At 42.5% G+C, this 19301-nt stretch overlaps 1 protein-coding gene across 4 annotated transcripts in view; it reads right to left on the bottom strand.

Moving 5' to 3' along the window:
- Positions 1 to 19301, bottom strand: part of epha4l (eph receptor A4, like) — a 68308-nt gene that overhangs the window by 43713 nt on the left and 5294 nt on the right. The gene's annotated exons all lie outside the window — the stretch shown is intronic.

Raw genomic sequence — 19301 nt, 5'->3', positions numbered from 1 at the left:
CACTGGGATTTGTGGGTATTGTTTAAGAGGTTTTACCGCTTTAGGTGACAAAACACAAAGTTGCTGTTAGGGTTTGTAGATGTGCGCTGACCAGGAAAGTGTCCAGAGTTGAAAGTGGGGTCAACCAGCTGCTCAATATGCTAAAAGCTGAAGGCAGAGTTAATTGAGTCCCATGCTTCACAGCCCTTGGGCCTGAGCCTCTTTAAAGAGACACAGTCTAAGAGCGGGCTACCTCAAACTGTGCACGGTTGATGAGTTTTTCGCTCGTCAATTATTAAGCTGTCCCAGGCTGACCCCAGAGTCCCCACAGGCTGTCCCAAAACTCTTAGTCCGACTCAATCCCTGTTTGCCAGAGACATTGCTCCAGCATCTTCAGCTGCGGTCTGCAACTCTGCATTTCAGAAATTGTGTTTGAAAAAGTGATGTCAACATATGAGGGTTTGTTTAGAGCAGCCACTGCCCCGCAGAAAGGAACAGACGAGGGAAGAGAGAGGTTCATATCCAAGTAAAGCTGGGGAATTTGCTTCCTATTAGGAGTGTGAGCGTGTGTGTGTGTGTGAGGGAAGAGACCGCAGTAGTGGGTGGTCCGAGAGACCGTGGCTTCAGAGAGGAATCTCCCTTAAGACTCGCTGGATTTATCACTGTCCGGGCCAGCCCTGGCAAACCCACACAAATACAGACACACATGAACACACATGTATTTAGTTTTATGGGATCTGAGCTGAGAGGTCGTCATCATATCCTCTCATATAGCTCTCAAACCCCAATTTTTCCACACCATCTTTTTTTATACCGTCTCTTTTTCGCCCTCTCTAACTCTCCTGTATTATTTTTTCTCACTCATTCGCCCTCTATCTGTCTCTCCCACTCTCCTAGACTTTCTCTCGGCAGGCCTCCTTTCAGACAGAGAGGGGTTTGTCAGGTGCCAAATCCCTGAGCTGAGAGATCAAAGGCAGACAAAGAGACTGGTGACTTACTGTTCTATTCTGGAAAGGCAAAAAATGGAATCCCTCATAGACTGGGACATCGCATTCTTCCCCCTTTTCTCCCCCAGCAGCTCTTTCACTCATTCAATCCTCCTCTCTGGCTTTAGTCTTTTTCCCTTTTGTCAGTCTATCCCCCGCCTCTTCCCCATCCCTGTTGTCTCTAAGCTAAAGCACGTTTGGAGGAAAGGGGGGCAACGAGGGTGGAGGGAGTTAATGAGTAGTTTTGTCCGTGTGGTGGGGTTTCTGCTGGCTGAATTGGTTGCACCGCGTGAGGGGAGGGGAAAACGGGAACTTCTGTTCAAGACAAAATCGGCAACTCAGCCATGTGCAAAAAATACGAGTGCACAAAAGCTAATGATACAATGATAGCTACCCACACGCGAGCCAACTAAAAACCGGCTTCGTTTTCCTCCGAGTGGCAACAACCTACACAACAAGCTTTGAACAGCAATGGATGCTCCCCACACTGCCGCCAAATAAAACCACATCTACCCACACACACACCCACTGCAGCCCACCTCGAGTGACCTGCATGCAAAGCCTGATAGGCAAGCTATTCTGCAGCCTACACAACAAAGTATCCAATACACCAGGGACTGAAGCATGAGAGCAAACTTGCGCTACAATAGCGATCCAGAGAAAACCCAGGAATATAACACCCAGCACACGGCACACAATAACTAGGCCTGCCCAGGCAGAACAATTGCCTCTCTTATAATCAAAAAAAAGAGAATTAAGTTCAACCTAGAGCATTTTCCCTCCTTTCAAGCCTGCGCTTTATCTTCTTTGGGTGATGAAAACTCGGTTACTCTTTTTTAGTCATAACAGACAGTGAGCGCTCTTCAGAAGAGCAGTCAGTGAGGCGTCCTCACAAAGCCGCTCTTTCAAAAAACCAAGCGATCAGCTTTCAGGACCTGAGGGCAAGGAGAGTCTCTCCTTCTCCTGCACCTTGAGGAGCCAGGGATCTCTATTCAACCTGCCTTTCTGACATATCCCTCTGCCTTTGTGTCTCTTCTATCTGCTTTTCTCCCAGTGGAAGGCACTGTGTTGCTCAGGTGAGGCTCCTGCTAGAAAGGATTACTATTCCAAGAGTGCTTTGTTTACCCCCCGGCTGCAGTCCCAAGCTGGATTTGAAGAAAAAAACACAAAAAAACATTCAAAGTCTTGGATATATATACTGTCTGTTCCCCCAAGACATATAGACAATAATAGACCTTCCACATCAATACACCTGAGCCACTGGCATATTAGCAGGGATAACTAGCCGCTGACCGTTAGCATCTGTCACTAGAACAGCAGGAGAGCGGAGCAGGTTAACTCATTAATTCCATCACTGGGGGTTATTAATTACCTCCGGCCCTGACGGCGACACGCAGCCACACGGCCAGCGGAAGCCATCAGCGTGATGGATGAGGGACACACGGCCACCGAAACTGATCACGATGATTGATGACATACACTCGTCACACATCTTGACCTTGACCCAGGGGGAAAAGGTCCCATACTAGTGGTACCATCCCTTTGAAATTTAAAACCAAAAAGAGTCGGGTTGTGACATCTGGGTTGACACCCTTACTAGTGTTAATGAAGGCCAAGAACAAAAGGCATCAGGCTAACGATGTTAATAACACACAAGCCAACCTTGCTGACAATCACAGCAGCTTTGCTAACGGTGGCCGGTGCCAGGGGGGGCAAGAGTTGCCAGCAGTTTGTCTGTCAAATGCAGGGTGATTTATAACTGTATTTTCAGCCGCACCGATCCATCATACAAGAGCCACCCACGACACTGCCCTAATTAAAATGTCTGTACCTGACACATAGGAGCAGCAGCCAAAGAAGCCGTTGAGCCAGACATGTTGTAAAAATGAAAATTATAACAAAAGTAAACCCTGAGAGCAAGAGAATTATTTTATTTAGCAGTGCTGCCACTGATTTCCCAAATCGACGGGTCCCAAAGGTTACAATCTGATTTAATATTCATCTGATTAGGGATATTACAGGAACCATTTTTTCTTGGATATGAATTACATTTTTTTTAATCTCATGCATTATTAGGGCTGAGCAATATGACCAATATCTTCTATCCTGACATAGGACATTTAATATCTCGATGATGATACACTGTGACATGTTCTCTGGTAATTGAATCAATAAATAGAACCGAACCACATATTAAATTCTATTTTTAATCAATCCATTTTAACAAAACAGTGCCTCTATGGTTCGATCCACGAGAAAGGATCACATCGTTGCCCAAATAACATAAATATTGTGGTTCGGATGCTGTTTTTTAACATTGCAACAGAAAATTATATAGTTATTTAATAGTTTTGAGGATATAAATTGTCATATTGCCCAGCCCTGACACAAAGGCTTAATAGTGCATGCTATTTGCCAGAAAATAATGAAACCACTGTTTTCTTTTATTCAACAAGCCTAAAGCATTTTCTGCCCCAATGTATTCTTGTTAAGAATGTACGGGGTGCCACCTATATTGTTACAGTTTGGATTACATAACTGAAAAAGTTGAAATATTGTTCTGAAGACTTCCTGCGGACCAAGGTCCCCACGTTCTTATTGACACGTAGGCCTCAACTTCCTACCTAATACTTCTCGTCTGGCCTTAAGAAGGAATATTAGCACAATGGTTATAATCACAAAAATCTAAAGTATTCCACCCAGCCAGTTTAAAACGAACAAGACCACTCCTTAAAAAACGAGGCCGAGGTACTTGAGGTTAATGCAAGGAAAAGAACGACAAAGCTATAGAGATGGGAGAGGTACAAACAGATCCATCTTTGTTTGGTGAAACACTGTTTAACTTGGCGAGGCTGGGTGGAGGCCACTCAGATTCCACTTTGCACCCATGCCAGGTCTGCAAGGGTGGCACCACCCAAAGCCTGGCACAGGGCCAACCCACTAAGGACCTTTTGTGACCTAAGATTTGAACAGCAGGTGGGTAGTAGACTATTATTCAAAGCAAACAAGACAGAGATACATACACAAACAGAGGCTTACAACCCTCTGCACACCTGCACACTCAGGTATGCACACAAAACCCTTCAAAGGCCCTCTGGACTACGCAGATGCACTTTGTAATATCACACATGCATGAAAACAAACACAAAGACACACAAAGACACACAAACACCAAACGGGTTTTGTGTAACCACAGGGACATGGGCACAGTAGGGACGATTGGGAGGTAAACAAGCTCAGTCAAGGTATTGTCTTGGTCCAATTTCCCCAAAGTCTCCAGGGGCTCGAGTCTCTCGCTGGACATGTGTGTGCGTCTGCATGTGTGTGTGAGCAGGCAGTGTACCTAGCATACTTTCCTGACATTGTTTACAATGAAAAGAGCTGCATTTCAATTCAATTATATATTAAAAAAAGAGGCAGAGAGGTGGGAGGCGGGGGACTATGCTAATGTTGTTGTGCAGGGGGACGCTCACATCGGCACACACCGCTAAACAATCGGGAGAGCTAAACTATTCTCCTCGCGGCGACTCAAGGAGAATGGGGCAGGAAAAGGGAGGATGTGTGAGGAAAACACACACTAAGAATAGGTGAGGGGGAAGAGGAAGCGATAGGGAAGCAGTCTCAATGGAGCCTCATAACCAATTCTGTAAACAAGTGTAAACCGCGTGTCTCACTGTAGCACAAATACATAACAAATCATTTTCATCTCCCACAATGCAACACTTACAATACAATAGTTTAGTCAGGTTAATATATGTTAACTGCACTTTTATTCACGCTTGCATAGCATTCATTGTTTACAATCTAGAGCTGGCTAATAAAGAAATATATCAATTTTGTGATACTTGTGAGTTGTGGCTGTTGTTGCGGACATAAACTGGATCTTAAATGTTGTTCAAATTTGAGTGCCGTAGCTCAGTAAAATGAACAGAGAATACAAACTAATTAAGAAATTTAACAAGCAGATTAAATTATTAATATCCCCATGTGCTATTTCCCATCTGTATAATTATCTATAAACTGTTTCTCAATTCAATTTCCAGGAACAGCACATCAAATTTGTGTTAATATAAATACCAGGGACTCTAATAAATGTCTGCTTTCCTGTGCTCAGCTCTTTCATGTTGAAAAGGAAACATGTATACAAGGAGGAGTATGCCTAATGTCAGATGACATTGTAAGCAAAAGTAAATAAGGTTTCCTTATTTATCACGTGACATAAAAGAGATTTAGAAGCACAGGTGAGTTGTGTGATATATTTCTTTAGACGATGTAAATTATGGTTATCCAAAACAGATCAAGGCTAGCATTTCTTTGTTTATATTATCTCTTTAAGGTTATGTGCCACCATGAAGAAACTAATGCAATGTCATCTATTTGGACTAGGGCTGTCAATATATATATCTTAAATATTTAACTGTGTTCTAAATGCACCTTAATGTGATATTTTTCAAGATTTTAATATTCTTATCAACATGGGAGAGGATACATAGGCTGTTTTATGCAAATGTACTTTTATTATTATTGCTATAAACCAAAAGAATGACAAATACTGTCCAGGATAACCTCAAAGGTACTCAAATATGCTCAAAAATATGCTAAAAGCAAAAAATGGCAAATTGATGCCCAACAACAAACACCAGATGATTTAAAACATTATTAAAAACCTATTTATTCTCCTTGGTGTTCAGTCCCAGCTAGGCAAGAATCCTTGGCTTTCTTATACTTTTTTACCCTTTTATTTTTCTTTTCTATCTCTAACTCTGTTTTTGGATTGAGTTTTTACTACTATTTTATTGTTTTACTATTTTAGTATTTTATTGTCTTCATTGTTTTTATTTATAACTATTTGTATATGATTTTATTCTATTTGAATAACTGTACAGCACTTTGGTGAACTGAGGTTGTTTTTAAATGTGCTTTCTGAATAAACTTTGACTTGACTTGACTTGACTTGACTTGACTTGACTTGACTTGACTCGACTTGACATGACTTGACTTGAGATGAAAGTAACATGACTCAGTAATACTAACACCATGTTGAACATTACCAACTGAACACTAAACATCCTGTTTTAAACAGCGCAACACTAAATGACTGAACTCATCATCACAACAACAGACACATTGTACAACAGGTACACTTGTTAAATGTTCCATGAATCAAAGATCATTCACACTTAAATAATCTGACACTGTGTAACTGTGTCTAACCTCAATGAAGATAATAAAGGCGCACACAAACATTCCCTTCTACTAAGTGGGTTCAAAACAGGGTGATGAAAATAAATAAACAAACCGTTGTTGCATGCACCATGAGAGATTGGATGTCTCCATGGTAACTCATTCGCAGCGACAGTAACTACAGATAACTTTGGTTTGTTAAAGCTGAACTTGCCATTCAAAAGACTCTCTTTATTGATTTCTGCTGACAGAGGGTTGTTTGACAAAGTCAACTCAAAAACAAACAAATCCAATGAGAATAATCAAAACAAAAATAGCAATAGTCAAAACAAAAGCTATAATGTGAATGCAATGTCCGAAAAGGAGTAGGATGAAGCATATGCTTATTTAAACCTACCCCTTCTCCACTACTCAATTAACATTTTCCCCCCTAAACATACATATTTACATAATATATATTAACAAAAAATAAATAAATAAATAAATAGATTAAATAAACAAATACATAAATAATGTATCATTTACATCCACTGCTTTATCGCTTAATGTTACTGATTTAAGAAAAAGACAAGTTAAGAAAATAGAACAGCATTAAAATGATTTTTCATTGATAACGCGGTAACTTTCACAACCCTAATTTAGACACAATGTCTAGTAACTCAACAGAAAAACTTCTGTCCTCACTTAATTGGAGAGTGACCAATTAATTATCCTGGACTGTTTGGGTGGTTATAGTCAGTCTATTGAGATTTATAGAAAAATGTAATCTAGGTTGATTGATAATGTCCATAATTAATTATCCAGCTCCTAAAAGCCTCTATGTTTCCACCCTTTCTGCCCTGCTTTCCACAGGTGCGTGGCCTCAGGTGGCTACAATGGGATGATGTCATAGCCACATACACATACCTGAGAGTGAGAAAATAAAGCTTCACTCCCATATCACATAGCCTGGTACCCAGATAAATACGGAAACAAAATGGGTAAACAATCGGCTGCAGATGGGGACTTTCAAAAGACAAACAGCCCAAAATGAGAATGAGTGGAAGTGAAGAGTACGCCTGCTGGTCAGAGTGACTTTTGGTGGCTCTGTTACATCCCTAAATAAAAGAAATCGAAGAGCGAAGCAGATTCAAGCACACCTCACACACATGTGTCAACACTTAAGTGTTGAAAAAAGCTCATGCAAAAACTTTAATTACCTCGTTGTCTGCGGTCTCGGGGGCAAATTTAACATCAACCTCGCCGGTTTCTCAGAAGCGGCTTGGTGGGCTACGAGGAGGGGTCGGAAAGGGTCGACTTACGGGTGAAAAGAAAGGTATTTTTAGGTTGTTTGTTTAGGTAATCTACTTGTAGCTCCCAGACGACAGCCTGTCTGGGGCCTCAAAGCACCTTCTATTGTGCGCGTGTGTGTGCGTGAGGGTGTGTGTGTGTCCCTGAGAACGCTGCACACACCAGCGTGTCTGCATTGTGTGTGAATGCATGCAGTTTTGTACACTGTGTATGTGAGTGTGTGCTCGGTCAGGGTACATAAAACTTTCCTGGGTCACTAGCTCTTCAACAGCTCATGTCAGCCCAATGACAGTCTGCTGGTCGCCACTGTGGCTGTCACTGCTTTAACCTTTGACCTCTCCTGGTGTCACTCAGGCCTCACTCTCTCCAGACCACTTTCTCCTCCTCTCTCTCTCTCTCTCTTTCAAAACAGCATGGAGGTCATTGCTGTCGTGGAAGTGATACCCCGTCTGACTCCAAACTGTGTCAGCTCCCGTTCGCACGGTATGGCTTCGCATGACGTGTGTGTGCATTCCAAAGTTAGGAGCATATATGTGTGTGCACAAACTTTGCAGTTGGGTGTGTGCGTTGCCCTCCCTAACCCCAGGCTAGTTGAACCTGGCCTTGCAGGGGGGGTACAGGGAGTGTAACAGGAGCCTGGGGTTAATGGCTGCTGCTTAGACAGGGTTACTCTGCTAATGTGTAACGTTTTAGCCTTTAGCTTTGATGTGAGGACAGACACACAGGCACAGTGATGATGGGAAGAGGCAAACAAAGGCCAGTGAGATTCAAATGCACGGCGAGCTTTGAAGTAAGTGTGTGGGCACCACTGGAAGACTGCCAGAGTCGGGTTTCTGGGTTGTGTTTTGTATTTCTTGGACTCCTCGCCTTCTTTCACTCCGAGTGCTGCTCTCTTCCTGCCTTTCCTGTTAGTTATCTCTCCTTATCTTTTTACTCTTTCTTTCACCACTAAGGGTGAAGCTCCGTACTTGGCAGCTTCGTCTGTGATTCCACCAGCACCCGATGCCCTGCAAAGCTGCCAAATATATGTTTATGACTTCCTTTATTCTCTTGCTTAGCACTGCCAAAATCTTCAATCCTAAAATAAACCATTTTATATCTCGATGTACAATAATATGTTTTCATTTAATTCAGTAAATAAATATATGAAATAAGCATATGGTAAAGTCTGTTTTTGTATACTCCTATGTGAATTAAACACTTGGAAATGAAAGTGCTGAATATCTTTCTGTGGTTCATTTCATCTGTTCGCTCCCATGTGCAAGTATCAGAACTCAAAGCTTTTGTCAAATGATGTAGATAGTGTTGTGATGGATGAAATAAAGAAAAAGGATTCAAGTTTCTCTTCTTTCCATTAAACCCTCTGAACCCCACAAACCAGTGGTTGTAAAAGCAATGTTATGGCAATTATAAATGAAAAAACTACATTATAGTTGGATTTTCACATTTGTGACTGTCCTTGAATGAATCGTATGATAAATGTTTTTGTCAGTAAAAATAACCAAATCTAAGCTTAAATGGTGATATTTCATTGAAAAATAATTTTGCATTTCATTTAATACAATTTTTTACTGAAAATAAATGGTTTGCACAAACGCGATTCTGTAAAAAACATTAAATTCTGCTCTCCTCAGTGCAGCTGTAAAGCATTAATGACTCGACCAACAGTCACGTGACAAATATTTAGTGAAAGTTCTGCAAAATTGCAGGCTGTTTACACAGATCTGAGAGGAGAGGACAAAAGAGAAAGTAACTAGAGGTTGTTAAAATCTAAATAGTCCAATATGTAATGCATGTGGAGCCCCCGTTTTTTCCAGTATTGGTAAAAATTGTGTGCCCTTGGAAAATTATTTACAATTTTTGTGAAATAAATTAACAAAGATAATGCTTCAACTTCATTTATTTATTCTTTTTATGATTTACGGCATGCTAAAAACATCTTTTAGTCATCCCTATGTCTAGCCATGATTATTGTTCACATAGAGGAGCAGGGCTTGTTAACTGCAGTGAGAAACAACAGCACAGTTAGTAAAAGTGTTTGAGGTTCAGATGATTAAATTGCTTTAACCCATTGAAGCCTGGAAAGCGGATACATCGTTTTGTAGTATTTGTATAAGCTCTCAAATACTTTTTGAATTTCATTTCTATCTGCTGCAGAGGCTGAAAAATCTATTATTTAGTAGAAGCGTTGACACTTCTGTTGAATTTCCAGAAAAACTTCAGGTTTTAGGGGCTTATTTTAAAATCGCCCAGAGGTTTTACAGGCGTTTCAGGCGTCAATGGGTTAAAGGTAAATTCAGACTTGTGAATAGTTAATTTCATAGGAACAATTTCCTCAGTAGGAAGCAGTCATAAAAACAGTTCAAATTCAGGTGAAACAACCCGACAATACACACAGGTAGTGAAATTGACAGCGATATGAACCGCAGCTGTCAGAGGTCCTGACACGACCACGCTAGGCTTGTTCAAAGAGCGATCACCGTCTGTACCCATAACCCCCCACTTCACCTTTCACATCTCCAGCAGTTTATCAGGGCCACTCGACAGGAGTCAATTCATCTTCCTCTCTCCTTTACTCTGCACACACTCTCCCTCTGTCACACACATTCACGCTCCACTTGGATATCTACCTTTTCATTTCAATTATTTCCTTTTCTCTCAGTCTCTATCCTATCTGTCTTTCTGTCTTCTCCTGTCCCTTCTTCCCTTCACATTCCTCCGCGGTGTGAGCCTTCAAGGGATCGTGTCTCTCTCTCTATATATTTTCCTTCCTCCCCTTCCAGCAGTATTTGACAGCTCGCCGCGGATCAGGGGAGATCAAGGTTTCTAATCCCAGAGACGTGCCCAAGTATGGACACACCTCCGCCTTTGGTTGGAGTTCTGCAGCTTCGGATCCCCCGGTGCTGCGAGACCTCCACATCCCCAAATTACATTTCAGCTCTCCCACGGAGAGGTTACACCTCACAGGCAACCCCATGCTGTGCTTGGTACACATGTAGTTTGCATGCCGGTGTGCATACACATGTATTCACAGCAAGAGGGCAGCTACTTGATCTCAAATTTCTGGGCTGAAACTAAGTATAGGTGCAGAAGTACGAGTTAGACTTTATGTAAATGGCAAATCCAGTTGCCAAGCAGTTCCTACTGCAAGTTCCTGTTTTTTTTCCAGTGAATAGTTCTCATGTCTGTATGCTAAATAAGAGGCGAGAGCCAGCAGCCGGTTAACTTATTTTAGCAAAAAGACTGAAAGAAAAGGGGAAATGCTAACCAGCTCCGTCCAAAGGGAACAAAACGCTCACTTAAATACATGTTGTAGCCTATCTCATTTTTTTAAGGGCAAAGAGGGTTATGTCCTTCATTATTGCTTGGATATGCACACTTATTTCCAAGAGGAACATAATTCTGTGAGAACAAACATATTATTCTCAATGTTCCTCAATACAGAAACACATTTATAACTGAGGTCTAGATACTATAGTTCCCATGATCCCTGGACAATGCTGCTACAGAGAAGAAACCAGTCAAAGTAGAAAGTGATTCAGCTATTTTGTAGTGCAGTTGTTGTGCATTTTTAGATGATGAATTTGGTGAACATTTACAACATTGTACAAAATATTCCCGTATTTGCCCATATTCCTAAAAAAAACAGTATTCCTACGAAGCTGTTTACATGGCTAATGAAAGTGGATATTCTAATTATTATATACTTGTTTACATACAGCCATGCATGTTCCATTAAAATAGGTTATTTTCAAAGTTTTCCATTTGTGGTGGACTTGTTGGTTTGTGTACAACAACCACAGCAAAGCATAGAGCTGATTGCAGAGGCGAGAGGCTATGTGTTTCAAACTGCTGTAAAACACTGTTTTAATGCTAATCCTGAACCTAAATGACACATTCAGAATAATTTCATATATTCTGAATAAGAGTGAAATATTAGTGTGCATGTAATTGTAATGCAGGGCTTTCCCTGGATACTCAAAACACTCAAAAGTAGTCCACAAAACTATGTTGACTTGCAACAAAATATTCTTCTTCCAACGTAGATCACACGAGTGTGTGTGTGTGTGTGTGTGTGTGTGCGCGTGCATGTGCGTATGTGTATGTTTTTCCAAGGAGAATGAGCCAGTGTGCCATTTCCTCCTCCACCGTGATTAGAAAAGGGGGATCTTAACTCATTAAAATGGGCACTGCGTCCAGTCTCAGGGCACATCAGATTACAGAGAAGCTCTTTATTGCAAGGCTTTTTGTCATAACCCCTAACTGATTGCCACGGAGCAGCCTTTGATTTGGCCACTGAACTCTGCGCCCCCTGAGAAAAAGGATGACGAGGAAAGAGAAGAAAAGACCACCTACTATCGCCCCGGCAGGATGGAGCGAGCTTAAGATAGAAATCAGCAGGAGAGAGAGAGAGAGAGATAAAACATTTTCAAGGTGTTTGCAATCAGCCTCCTATTGTCGGATACAGAGGGAGAGCTGGCCGGCCATCTCTAGGGCTGCGGGGCCGCTTTGTCTCCGGGCTCAGATCGAGCAATGCGATTGGAACGTTAATAGAAGTATGATACAGCATGTGATATGCCTGTTGCAACAGATGCACAGAATAAATATAGGACAGATAATAGTTCAGACACACACACTCTTGTCTGTCCACACACACACACAGTCCTCACGATCAGTAACACATTGCCCCAGATCAAAGGGATTTCCGTGCAATGGTGAACCGACGGATGAAGTGTAGAAAAAGCACGGTTGCCAGACTGGAACTAAATCTCTTTCCACTTCACTTCCCCCCATGTTTTTTGTCTCTTTTTCTCTCTCTACCTCCCTCCCTGCCTCCTCATCTCCATCTCCTCCGCTCTTCTTGGCGAGAGGTCTCTTCTCTCTCTCCGTCAGCACAAAGAAGGTGGCAGAGGCCCTCTTTCTCTTTCACAACCCCTCTCTCTCTCTGAAACGGTCCACCCATGCCCACTTGATCGCTGTCCACTTCTCTCTATGTCCGTCTTTCTCTGCCTATACATCCGTCCATCTCTCTTTACAAACCCTGCCCTCTTCCCTCAGTCTGTCAGCTGAGGGAGACGACAAGGGGTATTTGGAGAAAGAGGGGGAAGAAAAATGTAAAGTGAGCAGAAGAGAAAGAGAGGGTGCAAGAGAGCAAGAGGAAGAGTGTGCAGGAGTGCAGGAGAAAATGGAGGGAGAAGAAGGGAAACAGCCGGAGGAATGGGGGAACGTCAGGGACGGATAGAGGGAGAGGGGGGTGAAAGGACTGCAGGGTTGTGTTGGTAGAGAGCTGGGGTATTGATTCAGGGCCTTTTGACATGCTAATTTGCTTGCTGACTGCTTTAATCGCTCCCTCTTCCCATCGCGGGCTTCAAAGAGAGGATGCTTTTCAAAAGATGAGAGAGGAGAGGAGAGGAGAGGAGAGGAGAGGAGAGGAGAGGAGAGGAGAGGAGACAGCTATATGTATGTGATGCCAGCTGACAACCATGTTAGCAGCACTATAACAGATCATGCTAGCTGTCCTTTTAGTCCACAATGCCCCAACAGTAGGCTAACCTTTGTGCTTCTCTGCACTGTATACTGTTAGTAGGATCCATTCTGTCTATACACTGTAATAAATTATTCTGTAGTCATTTAAATACGTCCTTGATTTTACTTAACCCTTAACAGGGCACTCATTGAAATACTTGCAAATTCCAAATTTCAACCCGAGAGAATATTGGAGGATATTACATACTGCCAGAATGTGTAAAAAAACATACGAAAATAATATTTTGAGAAAAAAGTTTTTACGAAATTAAAGTGGCAAATCTATGTGAAAAAAATGCACAGATTTATGAGATTTAAAGTGGTGAATCTGGGAGAAAAAAGTTGCTTTTCCCCCACTTTTTTTCTCGTAAATCTGCAACTTTTTTTTCACGCAGATCTGCCACTTTAAATCTCTTAAATCTGCGACTTTTTTTCCAATACGTAATCCAAAACATACTACAAAATCAAATTCTGCTGTGTAAAATGGGGCAAGTTGTTGTTTTTTTATTCTCACCATGAAACAAAAAGCCAGCTTCAACTAAAACAGTATGGTGTATATTATTCAAAGTCAATTCCAAGGATTTAAATGACACTTGTTGCCATTTAACTCCATTTGAACCAGTGAAATGGTCTCACGCCACGGTTTGGTTTGGTTTGGTTGACAGTTTGGTCACTTAGTGGGCAGTCCATAAAAAGTTTTCATCATAACATATTATTTAGTCTCATATCCAGAATTGAAATCTTATTTTCCACAAAACATTCAAGGCTGGGATAACTCTACTTATTTCTGATGAAGTTTGACAAGCTTCTGGCACTTTCCTGAAACCCAGTGTCAGTTCCTCGAAGCGACGAAAACAAAGCACATCGCTCAAAAAAGAATTCTTAAGAGGAGCTGGATTTTCATAGGAAAAAATGAGCTTTCAGGAGATAAATGACATAAAGATGGATATTTGTGGCAGCGTATCCCTACACGTGCTGAGGGAGCACTACAGCCATCAGCCCCGGGTCATGCTCGATCAACGGCAGCTTCCTGCCCTATACAGGGCACGGCGAGGGGAAACAGAGACGGGTGTTGAGTGTCAAGAACTGCAGAGGGAACAAACACAAGCAGGACGGCAGCCGGAGCAGGAAAAACATTTCAGCACCTCAGCTAATGACGGCTGAATTACCACTCCCCCCCCCCCTCCTCCATTTAGTCAAGGGACGATTTGTGTGCATTCAGAGGACATTTTTTTCATCATTTGAGGGGCTAAACAAGAACAGAATAGTGAAAAAAAAATGCTTTAAGCAATTATTTCAGCTGTAATGGGAGGGTGGCGGAGGATTGCACATGAGACATTTTGTCCTCTCTTTCTATCTGTTGTTCTTTCCTGCTCTCCGTGGGTAATAGATTCCTCGTCTCTATTCAGCAGCACAAAATGAGCCTCTCTGGTGGCAGGGAGAGTGATGAGTACATTCACCTCCATTCTGCTGCTCAGCTCTGAGTGAGTCTGTGCTTGTCAGCTTGCCTGCATGTGTGCTTCTGCTATACATATTTATGAATGTGTCTGTGTGCTTGAGTCTATTACTTGTCTACATGTCCTTTTTTACATGTGTGTGCTTGGATTTCTCTCTTAGTCTCTATAAGTGTCCATGCACACTTAAGACATCCTTCCCTGCATGTGTGTGATTTTTTATTATTCAGGTTTGTGTGCACACTCACACACTGGTGCATGCCCATGTGTGCACCTGTATTGGTGTTTGTGGGAACAATGATAGGTGATGATGTTCTGTGTGCCGCTCCAAGCTGCCTCCTTCCCCAACAGTGGAGGTAATCTCATTATTCAGCCCACTTCCTGCTGCTGCCACCAGAGACAGCCTGACGAGCACTAACCACCTCGACGGCCAGAGAAAAAAACATAGAGGAGGATAAAAAAGACAAGTGAAAATTGCTAACAGAAACTCTGCAGAAGAATGGAGGGAGATTAAAAGGAGAAACAGATACATGGTGAAAGAAAAAAAAGCTCATAAAGAGCCGTTAGTGCAACAGGAAATGTGAAGAAAACATGGACAGGAAAAACAAGCAAACAAATCAAGTCGGCCAAAAAAAAGATGCAAATTTGTGTGTATGCAGAAGAGAGGGAGGAGGAGCAGGAATATAGGGGAGAGAGAGGAAGAGCAAGGGACTGAGTCTGTGTATTTAAAGCCACCGGGGACCGGCGGGCTAAATAGAATTACGTGGTGAATTTAGAATGATGCTCCCAAGCGCATATTTAACACTGTCAACAGAGGGAGAGAGAGAAAGAGAGAGAGAGAGAGAGAGAGAGAGCATGGAAGACCCAGATCCACACACACACACACACACACACACACACACAATGAGTGAGACACAGGAGAGAAACTTCATCCCCAAAACCTCTTAATCCAATATGAATGAGAGTTTCCAGCTCAGCAAAGGCTGCTGGGAATAGAGAGGCTGGCGGGGGGTCTCAGGTGAGAAAAATGCTCCGATCACACACTGACATCACATTCAGGCCCTAAGCTGTTGCACACACACACACACACACACACACACACACACACACAAAGTTGTGAAAATGAAGGTGAAGGAAGTAGCGGTGAATTGTGGTTCTATCAGTATTGACTTACTGTAGGGCTGGGTGATGTAATAAATAGTCAATTATCATAATATTTTTGCACAATACAGGGTTCATAGTGTATGTAGGAGTAAAATTCAAGCACCTTTTTAAACACAAACTAAACATTTCCAGATTCTCAAAGCCTTTATCATTACATCTTAATTGCTACTTTAAATGCAATTATGAAAACTACAGTTGACAAAATGTCTTATATACCCACAGCAATCAAAGTATATTGTCACTGTGTTTGTTTGTTTTTTACAAGCTGTTCATATAACATATGCCAAATAACGAATATGGAGTACATTACAATTCAAACATTTTCTGAACCTTGAAAACATAATGGTTAAAAGAAAGCTTAGTTTAATGTTAATAATCATCATTAATGTGGATATAATGACTAAGTGGGTGGAGGTAAAAAAAAAAAAAAAAACAGAAAAGCTAGAACAGGTAAGTTCAGAAAATGTTACAATGTTAATATAATCAAAATCTAAAAACATGATCTCATCTCATAACACAATATCAATATATTGTCCAGCCCTACATTAAAGCACCATTTAAAAAAAAAGTTTTGTATTAAAGTAATAAGAGCAGAACAAAGGGGAAGAGATTTTAAAAAAAAGGTAAAACATTCAAAAACTTCAGTTACCTTAATTACTCAGTTTAAGCCAATGTTATCTACCATTAAGAATGAAGTATGTATTGATTGGCGGTGATGATAGGGTGCAGGGTGCTGCTTCACAGCTATGAACCAGCATTCTTCAGTGTCAAAAGTGTGTGTCACCTTCATGCCTCAACCAAGCTGTATCTTCAGCAAACACTCAGGCTACGAATATAACTTGAAGGAAACACACACACACACACACACACCTTGAGATGTGCCCATTATTGCTGAACACAGGCAGAACTACCAGAGCACACGCTGTTCAGAGGTTTCTCTCACTCTACAAGAAACAACAGTTAAGGCAATTATCATTGCCCCATAATGACATACGTAGTTCTCACTAATCTCTCCACCACCACCTCATCAACACCCCCCACCCCTCCAACAGTAGGGCACCCCCTCACCAGATGAGGAGCGAAGGGACTCCCTGACCCCCACCCTTCAACAACAGAGCATGTGTGGGGGGAGGTGGTTAACAGGGAAAGGGATCCCAAATGCAAACAGACAGAGCCCCCTCTCCTTAGATCAGGGGGCCCCTTGGCCCTCAGTGCCCTGGTTGCCCCTCTTGCCTTGGCCCTGTGTGTACACCCCGGCCACCCTTGGCCCACCTCGAGCACAGACACACACACACACACACACCCGCCACAGCTGTCAAAAACCTGACGTCTTAATCAATCCTGGATCCACGACCCTGTCAGACAGAGCAGTAAGATGGATGCAGAAGGGGATGACCTCTGACCTCTGCCAGGGGTGGAGAATACAAATCCTAGGTGCCCCTTCAGCCCCCACCCTCTACCTCTTTTTCCCCACAAACACCGCCAGTCTCAGTTGGCTCCGCTGCTGCCCCAAACAATGATGGAGGAGAGCCCATTCATCTTGGGCTGGGAACCAGGGGCCAAGGTGCCCTTGTAACCCCGCACGAACACAAGACAAGCACAGACACACAAGTATGTGAAAACACACACACACACACACACACACACACACACACACACTTGGGCTTGTGTGCACCATAGAAAGTTTTAAAAAGAAAGGCTTTAAACCAAATCAAGCTGCACGATTTGAGCAATGCCTGACACACTCGCATAAACTTTTTAATATGTCAGAAAAAAAAAAAACACACACCTTACCCAACAACTCTCCATGAATATCCCCCCTCCCCCCCAAAAACCAGCTCGTCACTTGGTCAGCATGGTCCTATAGTATATAAGCCCCTTCCAATAGAGCCTGTCGCATGGGGGAATATTAACCAGCTCATCAGTGCACTTGAAGACTGACAGTGGCCAGCACCTTTTAACCCTGCAGTCACTGGATCTGACCCACACTGACGCCTCTGGCAGCCATGCAATGTCAGACCCAATACTTTTTATCCAGTCTCCAATTGGAAGCAAAAGCTAAGAAACTTTTGAAGCAGTGTAACTGATGCTAAGAGTGAATGGAGTGGATGTATTGGCACTGTAAACTCAAACAAACCAGAGCAGATGCAGCGATATGTGAGCTAAATGGATATATTGGCTTGAAAAGCAATACTGCCAGCGCAGAGGCTGGCAGACACTTTGAGACTGCATTAGTCATATAAAATCAAAGCCTCCAAATCCTTTATTGCCGTCTTTAGAGACTTACAACTCTTTTTATTTCAAATGAAATTAAAGAGAAGAGATAAGGAGTCTATTCCAATGTTGCACAGTGAACTAAAAATAAAATAAAGGTAGGATATGCAGTATGAGATCAGGGTCTCGTTGTGATTATTTGAAACAAGAGAGGATAGTTAATTGCATGGTACAAAGCCAATTCAAGGCAGATTTAAAGCCTGAAACTAACTACTTTCTCTCCTTCCCCCGACCCCCCAGCTCACTTGTACCCCTTTGCCTCCCCAACCCCCAAGCAGCCAACAGCACCCCTAAATCACCAGACCTGTTTGTCATGCAATTAGTCCTCCAAGGAGAGGTGTAGTGGTCCGTCCCCCTGTTAATCACCCGTGCCCAGCCTCTGACCCCCTCACTGCTGTTGCTCGTTGCTTTTTGTGTGGGGTATACCAATAAACCATCGTGGCAGAATTGGCATCCACTCGTCTGGCCAGCTGACAACTGTGCCTTGGCTGGGCAAAATGCTGCATGTGATCCACTAAACAGCTGCAGAATAATGCTAGATGCTATCCACAATGTGCTGCTGCATACCATAAACTATACAGTCTATTGTGTGCAATGAAACAAGCACGTTAAATTAAGGCACAGTCTATCAAAGATACTATTCAACATAAGGGCCTCAGCTTGTCTTGAAGCACGGATTCATAAAGATGTATTGGCAACGTTTAATAGGCATTTCTAGGCAGTGTTCTGAATTCTGCAGCATGCTGAAGGCTCTATCATGCTCCTGATTTGAAAAAATCTGAAAGGAGGCACTCTGCACTGACCTTAAAACCTCATCAAACAGCCTGGTATAGGATCACGGCGAGCTGAGACTAGAATAATCGTTCACGAAGGGCTATTCCCACCTACCAAATAACACTATTTCAACCCCATCTCACAGCTGTGTATTTTCACTCCTCTCATACCTGCTTGGAATGATAAACTCTTTCTCTTTCCTTCCCTTCCTCTAAAGCTGTCTATCTCTTTTTCCCAGCTTCGGCCTCCATTGGGAATAAGAGAAAGAGCAGGTGGGGGTGAAAGACACAGCGGTAGTGAGAACCAGTTGGAGCTCTATATACCCATCTCTCCTGGTGTCACCAAGCCTCCAGGGATGCATCCCATTGCACAACACCTCCCAGTGGGCCTGCTAATTACTCCATTTACAATCATCATTGCTTCTATCACCAAACCACACACTGGAAAGGAGACTGGGAAGAGTGGGAGAGCGAGGAGTAAAAAATATCCAACAGAGTGTGATGTGGGTGAGTCGAGGGAAGGACAAAGAGAACGAAACAGTGGGGATAAAGACAAAGAGACAGAGAATTAAAGAGGTGGGATACTGTAGGGACTGGCAGAGTTTGAGGGGAGAGAGTGATCTATAAATAGAGAATGGGAAAACTGTCAGCCCCAAAAAACACAAGACAAA

This window comes from Centropristis striata, chromosome 4 (genome assembly GCF_030273125.1).
Source record: "Centropristis striata isolate RG_2023a ecotype Rhode Island chromosome 4, C.striata_1.0, whole genome shotgun sequence".
NCBI lineage: Eukaryota > Metazoa > Chordata > Actinopteri > Perciformes > Serranidae > Centropristis > Centropristis striata.
Note: the sequence above shows the minus strand (reverse complement) of the source record. Positions and strands in the feature narration are given on the sequence as shown.